Raw genomic sequence first — 13,908 nt, forward strand, 5'->3', positions numbered from 1 at the left:
CAAGCCTGCTGAGAAAGTGAGGATTCATTTGTATGGTTTTTGATACACAAGCTTTAAGATTCGAGTTCATCCATCATTACAACTTCAATTTTGAATGATTTGAGAAAAAAAAGAAAGATTATGTTCTAGTCAAAGGAAGTATCATACATTGCACATATCCATTACAAAATCCATATAAGGTCCATTACAAAAAAGAAACCATTACAAATCACAATCAGATTTTTATTACAAAATTCACTTCCAAACATGGAGATATGTTACAAAATAAGATTACAAAAGAAGAGCAGCTGACAGTTGACCAATGATATTTGACTTTGACTCTATGTATTCTAGACCTGTCCTAATCTCTAATATTTAACTAAAGTCAAATGGGCTTTTGCCACTCCTTCTTCAAACATTGCCAAGCCATATCAGGAGGTATCATCATGACAGCATTCACACCATACCCTGCATGATCAAAGAAAAAGATAGCCCACACATTCAATTCCAAGATCACTAAGATTACAAACCAGCAGCCATATTTAATTCAAGACAAAAACCTGTGCAGCAGGCTATCAATAAAAAAACAGAAGAGAAATTCTTTGTTTTCTAGCGGCAGCCACAAACCATTACAACTACCACATATTCAGTTATTAACAAAAGTAACTAACCCCCCAGTTCAATTAACTACTCCTAACACATAACAGTTTCTATAAATTCTAACAATAACTTCATAACAGTTACTAACAAACCTCCAACAGATTTTCAATTAACCAAAACTCAAACAGAAAATAACTACCTCTTAACCTCCTAACCGATTCTATAACTACCAAAACAGAATCCTAACTAATCCCTAACCAACTAGCATAACAACCTTTAACCACCTTATAACTAACTTCAGTTTTCCATAACAGAATCAGATTGATAATAGAAAAAGAGAGTGACCTAACCTCTATATAATCTTCTCCTTGACCTTCATTTCAAGTCTCTCGATTCCCTCTACACTCTCACTCCACCACTCTTCACTTCATCACCTTCTTCACATTTAATCTTCATCATTATTCAACCTCTTCACCATTTCATCCCTTTCATTCAACTTCACCATTTCATCATTGATCTTACTCTCTTCAAACCTGAACCAATCTTCAACTTCTCTCACGATTCTTCTTCACCTCCCTCATATGCTTCATCATCTTCATAGACCAATCCTCAGTTTCATCTTCATTAGCATAACCAGAAAAAGAAGACATAGAGATAGAATTAATATCTGGTAGAAGATCAGAGAGAGAAAAGACAAAAAAAAAGAGAGATGGAACTCACTACAATCTGAAACTTGAATCCTCTCCTTGGCGCCTCAATCTTCAACTCTCACTCATCTTTCTTCATCAAGATAGCAACAACAATCTTCAATTTCCCCTTTTGACAACCGATGTCAGAAATTTCAAGTCCTCTTCCGTCTCATTCATCATCATCTTCGTACAATTCCATCAAACACTGATCGAATCTTCAATCTTCAAGAACATACATCATCTTCATCTGCAGTACATCTTCCCCTTCATTGCTTTCAGCAATTGATCGACAATGCCATCAGTTAAACGTAATCCAGAATGGAAAAGAAACTATGAAATCGAAAGAGATGAGATACGAGCGATGAAGAGTTTCGGTGACCGAACTTTGAATCGGAGAGGGAGGCTGTTCCGACCGTCGCGCCGTTCATCGTGAAGAAGAAGAAGAAGAAGAAGAGAGAACAAGTCGAATAGTCACACACAGAGTAACCCTATTCCCCTTTCAATTATCTCCTTTTTATTTTTTAATTAATCATTTTTTTATTTTAATTCTTATTCTAAAAGAACACTTGAAAATGGATCAAAACGCAATGCATCTAGGCCAAACAATTCATATCTCCTCTAGAGTTCGGGGGGTCGGTTATACATAGGGAAGAGTTTAAGCACCCTACATATCCGTAGTACTCTACGGGAACCTTCTCTGTGTCATTGTGATAGTGTTTATTGCTAATGATTGGGAAAGTTTCTCCTTTGTGTTAGGAGAGAGAATTGAATTGATTTAAAAAGACAGACAGACAGACAAACAAACTGACTATTTTTGGTATTTTATTAGCTCGCTGAGATTCCTTGTGAACCTCATGCCTACATATCCCTAGTGGAAGTCAGAGCTTAATGTAGTTCGGGGAACTAACTAGGGATTTTAAAAGATTTTTAGTGCCTTGCTTGAAGCTCAAGGTTGAAGCTTTGAATTAAATCTCTGTTTACAATAAAGAGACATGAAATCATCTTTACAGAGAGGTATTTCTACTATTCCACCACAAACATTTTTAAAGTGACAGAAAAGCTAAAAAAATGATGTTTCATTAAGAGGGGAGTCTACTTTGTTGATCAAGTATGACAGCCATCGTGCCTCTAAAATGAAAGATTCTCAACCAAATTAGGGAAAGGGTCGTACAAGTCTGGGTGTGTTGCCAGAGCATGTCTTTCAGTGTCCTAAATGGGAGAAATGATGATTTGTTTGAAATGATGATTGTTTGAAATGATTGTTTGTTTGTGGTGAGATAAGAGAAATATCTACCTATGAAGATGAGCTATGTCTATCTATTGTTTGAAAGATTTGATTTTTTAGCTGGCTTGAATGAGGCCCAAGCTTGAGGCTTTTGATTGATTTATTGACTTATTGAAAGATAACTCTACTGGGGAGAATTTAAACTAAGGAGTTTTTGTGTTCTGTACAAAGCCCAGAATTGAGGCTGACTCTAGTTGGAGAGTGTTTATTTGATGGATTTTATTTGGTGTTATGTACAAAGCCCAGAATTGAGGTTGACTCTACTTAGGGAGACTCTATTTTTGTGCCTTGTATGAAGCCCAAGGTTGTGGCTAACTGCTGAGGAAACTGAGTTTTTAAGACTATGGATGACTCTATTTGTGTGCCTTGTACAAAGCCCAAGGTTGTGGCTGACTCTTAACTGTGGAAGTTATTAATTTGTGCCTTGTATGAAGCCCAAGGTTGTGGCTACTCTAGCTAGGGAAAGATTATTTTCTGCCTTGTACAAAGCCCAAGGTTGTGGCGGACTTTTAAAAAAACTGAGTATGGAAAACTCTACGGGGAAAAGATCCTTGAGGTTAGGAATCTTTGACACAGAAAATGTGGTTTATCTGCCTTGTACAAAGCCCAAGGTTGAGGCTAACTTAAAAATGAAAGACTTACTGGGGGAGTTTTATTCTGCTAGAGGATTTAACAAACTAATTTATTTTTATGTTTTTTGGAAGCTAACCCTTTCCAGGGATTTTGACTCAGCTGAAGAAATAGTCTATTAAAAGACTGGATTTTTATCATGTTTTTGGAGGCTGACCCTTTCCAGGGGTTTTGACTCTTTTGGGGAATTATCTTTTTGAAAGAATGAATCTTTGGATTTGAAGGAGTGATTTTGGAGGCTGACCCTTTCCAGAGGTTTTTGTTGAAATGAAAGAATGATGTGGGGGCTAACCCTTTCCAGGGGTTTTTGTTAAAATGAAAGAATGAATGGAGGCTAACCCTTTCCAGGGGTTTTTGAATGATGGCAGAAAGATTATCTAGTGGAGACTTCTTGTTTTAAAGCCCAAGATTAAGGCTGACACTGACTGAGAATAATCAAATAAAGATCCTAGACTCTGCTAAGGAAGATTGATGAAGATAAGGGTGACAGAGACTGTCCATGTCTCTCATTCCAAAAGTGTACTCAATATGGGATTGAGACAAACTTAGCTTGTTTAAAGTCTGGTTTAAAGAATAGAAGAAACTCACCAGGATAGGCTAAATGGTAACTAAAGACCTGTTCCTATGTTTATAAGAAACCTGATGGGTCCTTGTATACAAGCTCAAGAGGAAGCTGGAAATGCTTTTAAGAAGCCTGTGGGTCCTTGTACAAAGCCTAAGAGGAGGCTAATCGAGGGTCATCGAGGGTCCTTGTTATAGCACAAGAGAAATCTATGTGGTTTTGAACTTATTTTGGCTCTAAGCAAATGGGTAAGAGGTTTCACCGGGAATAATTCCTCTTTGGGTGGATGTGTCCTAGTTTTTGTTCTAAGGTTTTTGCCAAGATGTTTCACCGGGAATAATTCATCTTGAGGGTTTTAACTAAAGATTTCTAATTAGGAAAGAGCCTTCACCGGGAAGACATTCTCAATCCTAGGCCATATTCCTATAATATATATATATAGTTTAACTGTCCTAAGGTTTATACTCAGACGCAGTTCTAAACAATATATAAACAGTTCTATATTTGACAGTAATTTAAATAAAGACTGTAAATTGAAAGCTTGTAAAGCCTAACCTGGATGAAGTGGAGGCCTTTGAAGAAGTATGTACAAAGCCTTACCAACAATTAATAACAGTTGAATATTTATTATAAACAGTTAATGGTTTTGAAAACAGAAGAAGTGAAGATGGACAAAGGTCCATAGGTATCTGAAGAGTTTCACCGGGAATAATGCCCTTCAAATACCAGAAGAATGTTTTGAAAACAGAAAGGAGATTTTGTAAATACAGTTTTTGAAAACAAACTATGAAAAGAAAAAGGTGCTGGGACTTACACTCTATTAGAGGCCCATATAAAATGATTTACTGTTTATGAGAAACAGTTGAAAAGACACGAGGTTCTGTTGTTTGAAAACCTCGATCGTCTGTTTACTTTGGAATTTGAAAATAGTTTGAATTTTGACAAAAGTCAACTTAATTAAAGTAAAGACAAAATCTATACCTAATTCAGACCTAAATGGTTAGGATTTTTCGCAAAATATTCATGAGGTATTAGGTTTTTTGAAAGTTTAGTGAAAACATATATTAAAACATATTTTAAACCACTTAAAACAACACCATTTTCAACCTAATAAATACAAAATAAATAATATTTTTGTGATTTTTTTGGTTATTCATAAAATATATATATTAATCAACAAGTGTGTAAAAAATGAAGTCAAAATGAATTAATTTGTTAGGTTAAATAATTGGTTAAAGTTGTGAAGAAATTAAGTGGAAAAAGTGATAAAAAATAAGGTTTTGTCACCTAGAGGGCTTGAACTCACGCCCTCCAAGTCACTAACCAAAACTCTCACCATCTGGGCTACACGCGCAGTTTGTTATTCACATGCATCCAACATAATATATTTTAGAACAAGCCAGAAGTTTCAAATTTGCGCGCGCCATGTTCATCTTCTTCCTCGAGCTCAAAGATTTTCAAATTTTTAACTCTCTGGTTTCTCAACTAAATGGCATGATGTAAACATCAATCTTGCTCTAAATTTCCTCACGAATCCAGATATGTAACTAACATTTATTTATATTAACTATATCTACCTAATTTCTCAGAAAACACGAAGAATATATGAACCCTAAATTTAAAATTAAATGACAAACAAGATGAATAAATGAATGATGATAGAGGGTTTTCAATCCTCTGATGATGTTGAACAAGATAGTATCGAGCTTTATCACAACGAGTACTTAAATTAAAGAGGTGGAGTTCAAAAGCTTACCTCTGAAAATGGAGGTCGTGAGGATGATGAGGAACACTTGGGCTTGAGTGAGTGATCCTAAAAGCTTCCTTGGGACTCAGGGATGCTAACTGAATGCTTATTGTGACTTCAATCCTTCTAAATTGCTCTACCCGACACCTTCTATTTGAGCTTCAAGTGGACATGGAGGAGGATGAATCTTCAGTTACAGATGAGCCGCAGCCATCTGAACAGCTTCACTATACCCTAAGGAACGTGTCTGGATGCTTGGCTTTGCTTGAAACCTTCTGAATTGCTCTATGGACCTCCAACTGCAACAGCTCCAAAGTGAAAGAAACAATGGTGTTCCTCCACCTACAGAAGTAATCCAGGTGCTTGGATCACCTCAAATGAGCCCCCTTGAGATGTTAGAATGCTTACTTTCCAAAGAGAAGCTCTGGTTTGAAGAAAATGATTCTTCTTGCCAAAGAACTTTGAAAAACCATAAGCATGAGAAGAGAAAGAGAAAGCAAGGAATAGGGTTGCTTTGGTGTGTATTGTATGAAGGATAGCACTTGTATTTATGTGCAAATGGTTCAGTATAGTTGTAGCGGTGTGTGGTTACTTAGTGAGGTTGATTTGGTTTCTTGGCTATGAAGGAATTCAAAAATATCCAAAATGCAATGATGGGAATTTTGATTCCATTTGATCAATCCCCTAGCCCTCGATTTTGCTTGATCTTAGGGGAAAAATCTGAGACAGAAATGAGCTCCATTTGGTTGGGAAGATATTCCTTTGGTGATTCATCATCTTGCCATAAATTCTCAAATGTAATCATTACATAATCACATGCCTTTGTTTTTGGGAATATTCTCTAATCCTTATGCAATGATGAAAATGGATGTATGGTGTGCTTGCAGATGTATTAGAGGTCGGGTAGCATCATTTAGAGAAGTCATTTGCACAAAATTGCAAAGTTCCAAATTGCACATGACCTATAATTTTCACTTCAAGTGCCTAACTTTGATCAATCATATCTCTTAGCTCAAAATGAATTTGGAGAAGGTTGAGCATAATTTGGAAAGCCCTTAATATGTAATTTAATTCATTAGTTTGGTGTTTGCCCAAATTCTTTAGGGAAATTAGTGAAAAAGTCCCATAAAGTTTGAAGAAAACTAGGGTTTTCTTGCATGTTTTGTGAAGGCAGCCACTTTGAAGCTCCATAACTCTTCAATGGTTGATTTTTAGCCAAAAAATTATGTGTCAAAGTTGTTTATTGGATCAAAATCTACAACTTTCATGTTGGAAGTTTTTTTCAGTTTGTAGGTGACAGTTTGAGAAAATCCCTTCCAAAGTTTGGCAAAAATCACTTGAAAACAGTTAGAAAATTTTCTAAGTATGAAAAGTCAAACTTTTGACTTTTGATTCTTGATTGATTTTCTTGATTTTTCTTGATCAAATGACTTCAAATATCATATATTGATGATTTAAAACTTCAAAAGTCATGGATGACCAAAATTTCCAAAAAGTCAAAGGTGATCTTGTTCAATTGACTTTTTTCCAAATGAAGTGAATTCTTGGACTTTTGTGATGAATCAAACTTTCCTCCTCAAATGAGTGATGTGAATGGATTATATTGAGGTAATAGAAGCTCTTGAGTCATGCTTTGAGTTTTGGATCCATGTCCTGATTAAAAGTCAACTATCTTGGTGAATTAGGTCAAAAACCCTAATTGTCAACCAGATGAAATTGATGACTGTAGGCCTTGAATTGAAGTGTAATGCCATTTCATCATTGATCTTACTCTCTTCAAACCTGAACCAATCTTTAACTTCTCTCACGATTCTTCTTCACCTCCCTCATATGCTTCATCATCTTCATAGACCAATCCTCAGTTTCGTCTTCATTAGCATAACCAGAAAAAGAAGACAAAGAGACAGAATTAATATCTGGTAGAAGATCAGAGAGAGAAAAGACAAAAAAAAGAGAGATGGAACTCACTACAATCTGAAACTTGAATCCTCTCCTTGGCGCCTCAATCTTCAACTCTCAACTCATCTTTCTTCATCAAGATAGCAGCAACAATCTTCAATTTCCCCTTTTGACAACCGATTTCAGAAATTTCAAGTCCTCTTCCGTCTCATTCATCATCATCTTCGTACAATTCCATCAAACACTGAACGAATCTTCAATCTTCAAGAACATACATCATCTTCATCTGCAGTACATCTTCCCCTTCATTGCTTTCAGCAATCGATCGACAACGCCATCAGTTCAACGTAATCCAAAACGGAAAAGAAACTATGAAATCGAAAGAGATGAGATACGAGCGATGAAGAGTTTCGGTGACCGGACTTTGAATCGGAGAGGGAGGCTGTTCCGACCGCCGCGCCGTTCATCGTGAAGAAAAAGAAAAAGAGAGAACAAGTCGAATAGTCACACACAGAGTAACCCTATTCCCCTTTCAATTATCTCCTTTTTATTTTTTAATTAATCATTTTTTTATTTTAATTCTTATTCTGAAAGAACACTTGAAAATGGATCAAAACGCAATGCATCTAGGCCAAACAATTCATATCTCCTCTAGGCCCGTCACCATTTTGCATACTGTTAGCTGAAGATTTCGTTTAGGAAGAAATGTCCTTCGAAGGTCTGAAATTCGAAGGAGGTGGTTACTGATGACCATCTTTGAAGATAGGGAATGACTACTGATGGCCATGCTTCGAGAATGATGTTTAAGTTGAGACAAAGATAGTGAGCACCGAAGCTAAATTTGAGAAGAATAGTCTTTGGGACTTAGACGTTTTTTGCGAAATATGCGAAGTACTGAAGCTTAGCGTGTTTTCGTGGCGTTCTCGATTGTAATTATGTTGCCATGCGTCGAAGGAGGATTCAGGCGGGATGATTTGAATTTCGAAACAGTTTATGTAACCGCACGAAGACAGATGGCATCCCTGGGTTTTCTATAGGCAACGTGGCATTAGATTAGTCTAGGACCGTTAGGGTCGAAATTAGTATAAATAAGGGTCTTAATGTTAGGATTCCGTGTGTTCATTTTGTACAAATCACTCACATATTGCTCAAGTATCAAGTGTTAAGAGAAAGAGTTCGCTGAGAAATGTACGTATGACACCAACACCAATTTAAATACATGTGTATTTTCCTTTATTCAAGTATCTTTCGATATTATTATGCTTTCTTTTATTTTCTGTCATTTACATTCTCGCACTCTTTATTTTCATGTCGTTTATCTTCGAAATATTTAACTTTTCTGCACTTTAGGATTCTCGCACTTTTACAAGTTTTGTCTTATGTTTTATCTCTAACTTTCGCTAGTGTTATATTTACGTGTATAACAAGGTGATTGCTAATCTTTATTTATTTGATTAAGCATTTCTTATTTCGAGACACACCAATCATAGACGTAATTCAAACTATCATGAATAACAACCTATTTGACTATGTCCTAGGATCAATCTAGTCGATCCTGCGAGTAACCAAATCATATTTATTATAGTTTGGAAGACAAGTGGTTGGTTACCGGAAATCACCGTAAACAAATTGGCACGCCCAGTGGGACAGTGTCAAACAGATTGTTATTAATCGATTGTTTTGTTTTGTCTAGAAAATATCAAGACCTTGTATGAACCTTAGGAACGGTAAATTAACAAACAGTGCACAACCGATTCCTAAACGAAGGTACAACAAGAGAATGGTCGCTACGGCCAGTGCAGGGGGAGATCAAGATCCCCCACAAGGGTCAGGAATCGGAGCGGCAAATTCCACGCATGTTTCGACTTCTACTCAAGGAGCACAAGAGATACCGGCTCCGACTGGATCAAGACCCATGGATAGTTCTCAGGCTATATCTGAAAATAATACATCAACGACAGGGACTAATCCAGTTTCAATATCGACTACCGCGCCCTCGTCTTCGAATGCTGCCGGAATGCAATTTGCTTCGACAAATGCTGGAAATCAGTTATTTACCCCAGGATCATCCGCGTTCGAATGGAGAACAAACAGTCAATATGGCATGCCAAATCCATACATGACAGGTACACGGGGGGCAGGACCCACATATACTACAAATCCCACAGCGTTTTCGCCAAATGTTGGTTCAGTAGGACGAAGCGCAGAAAACACTGGCTTCTCCGCCCAAATACCCAATTTTACGACAAGCAATCAAGCAGCATTCCGACAAGAGATGGACGCAAGTAATCACGATATGTTAGGAACCCTGGCCAGAGAATTATCGTCAATCTTAAATCCTTTGGCAACAAATATTGCTAATACTAATCGGGAGAATGTGGAAACTTTTCAAAAGATATCATCCCAAATGAATCGAATTGCAGAATTTATGGGTGTTCCACAACCCAAGCGAAGAAATAACCAATCCTCTTATCGAGAAGGAGACCCCATTCTAGAACGTATCCAAAATGCAGTGCCTCCGCCTGGTACAACCACTGCTGGCGTAATTCCCCCACAGAGAACAACAACGGTCGAAAGGAATCGGGTAATAGACTTAGAGCCTTCGAACCAAAGAACTATCCCCGTTCAGCAAGAGTTTGAGGAGGAAAGGCCCAGATTAAGGGTAGTAGGTAGGGACGAACACCCAGACGAAGTAGTTCAGAGGGTCAGGAGAGAAAACCTAGCCACAGAAATAACCTAACTGCCATGATAGAGAGAGTTATGGCTAATAATGGCCTCAGTACTGGACTTCGACGTCCAAATTATACATCTCCCATAGCAGATTATATCATGCAAACAGAGTTGCCAAGGGGCACCAAAATGCCAAAATTTACTAAGTTTTCAGGGAACACGAATGAATCAACAGTAGAACATATTGCCAGGTATCTGACAGAAGCCGGAGACTTAGCAGGGAATTAGGATTTAAGGATTAAATACTTCCCTAGTTCGCTGACAAAAAATGCGTTTGTTTGGTTTACTACTTTACCTTCAAATTCTATAGACGCATGGGCCCACTTGGAGAGATTATTCCATGAACAATTCTACATGGGTCAAACCAAGATAAGTTTGAAAGAACTGGCTAGCATCAAGAGGAAATTCTCGGAGTCTATTGACGATTACTTAAACAGGTTCCGTTTGCTGAAATCAAGATGCTTCACGACTGTCCCGGAGCATGAATTAGTCGAAATGGCTGCAGGTGGCCTAGATTATTCAATTCGAAAGAAACTGGATACTCAATACCTAAGAGATATGGCCCAGTTGGCAGATAGAGTTCGACAAGTCGAACGGTTAAAAGCAGAAAAGGCTAGAGCTAGTAAGAGTTATAAGAAGGAAAGAGTAGCATACGTCGAAGCAGACGAAGTTGATGGCGAACCCTTTGAAGACTCATGCGACATGGAAGAGGTCGAAATAGATCTCGCCGAGTTAAAGGAAGCGCCACCCTATGCTTGCAAATTACTTACCCCTTCTAATGGAAGGAATCCAGTAGATAATGATAAAAGTGATAGATTTCCCAAGAAAACTTATACGTTTGATGTCACTAAGTGTGACGAAATATTTGATTTATTGGTAAAGGATGGCCAAATGATAGTGCCTCCAAATTCTAAAATTCCTCCGTTGGAACAACGGAAGAAGAGAGGTTTTTGTAAATATCATGGTTTCCTAGGCCATAAAACCTCACAATGTTTTCTTTTCAGGGATCTAATCCAGAATGCTATCAAGGATGGACGTTTGAAATTCGCTGACAAAAGTAAGAACCCTATGAAGGTTGACGCCGATCCTTTAAACGTGGCTGACACTAATTTGTGTGAACCATTTGATGTCAACATGGTGGAAGTGTCTGAAATTCATGCTGCTGGATCAAAGACAATTTCAGGTGGAAAGCAGGCTACTGAAAGCCTAAGTGACAACCCGATCCTCAATACTGATGTTGAAGGATCCTTCGATGCTGAAATGACTGAAGATCTGAAAGGAGAAACAAGTGAGGCCACTGAAGACCTCACGATTAAGCTTCAACAGATACAGATTTCAGAAGTCCCTCCGGCGGTTGTTAACATGGTCAATGCTAGACGTCCCTTATCTGAAATCGAAGAACTAGAAAAATGGTTGATGTGGGAGAAAGCAAACCTTGAGATTCCGCCAAGAGGAAATAGTTTGAAGGATTATCTTTGGAATTGCCATATAAAGAATGGTGGAAAAGGGGTGATGTGCCCAAGATGTTCAATTATGACAAATCGGAGGATCCAGGCCAATTTCGAGAGGGCTTTGCGAGAAAGGTTAGAGCAACCTTGGAGAGGAGGAAACCCACTGTTGAAAGTGTACCCAAGGTCTGAGGAAAGCTTGGTTGGGTTTTTGGTTAGGTGCCACAATGACAATTCTGAAGTCGCGCTATGCCCTAAATGTGGTGCAGTCTATGACGAATTGCTGGCAGGATCATTCGAAAGGGCGTATCTTTACATGAGCCGGGAGACTCAGGGGCTTCGTCCTAACTTATTTGGGTTTGATAATCGAACCCCATCGAGAAGGCCTGACAGCCCACACCCTAGAGCTCGAAGAGTTACATTTAAGGTTCCTGCAAACATACCCAAGGATAGATGGATGCAAGCTGGTGCCAGAACCGACAAATGGCGAAGTTGGGACCAAGGAGGAAGAACCGCAATGGCATATAGAAAGCAATTCCAGACTTCCAAACGAGATATGTATAGGTTGGAAAACTACAAAGGTAAGAACCCTATGTCTAGGTCCCAATGGAGAAAGCATCAGAGAATGAAGAAAGTCCAAAGGGAAGTCAAACCGAGGGAAGTTGGAGAGACAAGTAGCAATCAAATCCCAATGCAGGGGGCAAGGACAAGTAAACCTCCGCTCGAGCGCAAGTTGTTCGATTCTGAAAATGAGAAAGAAGAGGAAAGGGGTAATTCCAACCTTTGGAAAGAAGATGATAGAATGACAAATGATTTTGACTCTGATGGAGTATCATCTATAAACATGAACTGCAATGTGGTATCTGTACTCCCTCATGAGTTTAATCAAGAAACTGAAGTAGAAGACTGTGAAGAAGCCGACGTCGAAGAGATGGCGAAACACAGACCTGTGTGTTACTACGTGCTGAACAATGGCGCAGTCGAAGAACAGAATGCCTTCTTCGAAAGACCTGATGAAGGTATGCGAAACCATTTGAAGCCACTCTACACAAGGGCTAAGATCGAAAATGTAGGAATTAATAAAGTCCTGGTAGATGGAGGGGCAGCAGTGAACCTAATGCCCCAACACATGCTGAAAAGAATAGGTATGTTCGATACTGATATAAGGCCACATAATATGGTTTTGTCTAACTATGAAGGCAAAATAGGGAAAACCTTGGGAGTTGTCCAAGTGAATCTCACGGTGGGATCAGTCACAAGGCCAACTATGTTTATGGTCATACCTGCGAAAGCAAATTATAATCTCTTGCTCGGAAGGGAATGGATCCATGGGGTTGCTGCTGTGCCTTCGACAATGCATCAAAGGTTAACTATTTGGAGAGAAGATGGCATAGTAGAGAATATTGAGGGAGACCAGAGCTACTACATGGCTGAAGTTAACCAAGTTAATAAGACTAACTTCGATAGAAACCTGGAGAACATAGGACCTTGCCACGCTGCGGAAGACATATACACCCCAAACAAGAATGCATTGTATTACTTGTATTTGCACACAAATGGTTTCCAGTGGAATAGGGAAATAATGGATGGCCCAGAAGATACCCCACCAACGGAGCATTATCCAACAATACGGCCAACTGGCTGGGATGACGAAGTCGATGATGTCTGAGTCATCATTTTTCGAAAAGATTTCGGCTTACGTAGCCGAGAATAAAAGAAAGACGGCTCTCGAAGCCGAATTGTCAAACATATTGTTTAATGAAGGTCTAAAAAAGGAAGAAACGCCAGATTTGGGGATAGATACGATCCCTCACCTGCTTGAAGATTCAGTCCAAGTCAAAGAGATTTCAGGAGAAGAGATAGGTCAAAGATTGGATGCAATCTACGACGAAGAGCCTTTGGGTTTCGAGAAGGACCCAATGGGATCAAATATCAAGATGTTAGCCCAAGATCTACTCGAAGAAGTAAATCTCGGAGATGGAGATCAAAGGAGGGTAACATACGTCAGTGCGAAACTAGAGCCAACGCTGAAGTCAAAAGTGGTCGCGTTGTTGAAGGAGAACAAAGATTGCTTTGCATGGGATTACGATGAGATGCCTGGTTTAGGGCGCGATTTGGTCGAGTTGAAGTTACCCATAAAGGAAGGAAAAAATCCCATCAAGTAAACTCCTAGAAGGTTCGCACCAAAAATTCATTCGAAGATTAAAGCAGAAGTCGAAAGACTCCTACGGTGTAAGTTCATCAGAACCACAAGGTATGTCGAATGGATTGCTAATATTGTACCAGTTATTAAAAAGAATGGTTCATTAAGAGTATGCATAGATTTTCGTGATCTGAAT

The sequence above is a fragment of the Vicia villosa genome, unplaced genomic scaffold, assembly GCF_029867415.1.
Source record: "Vicia villosa cultivar HV-30 ecotype Madison, WI unplaced genomic scaffold, Vvil1.0 ctg.000417F_1_1_1, whole genome shotgun sequence".
NCBI lineage: Eukaryota > Viridiplantae > Streptophyta > Magnoliopsida > Fabales > Fabaceae > Vicia > Vicia villosa.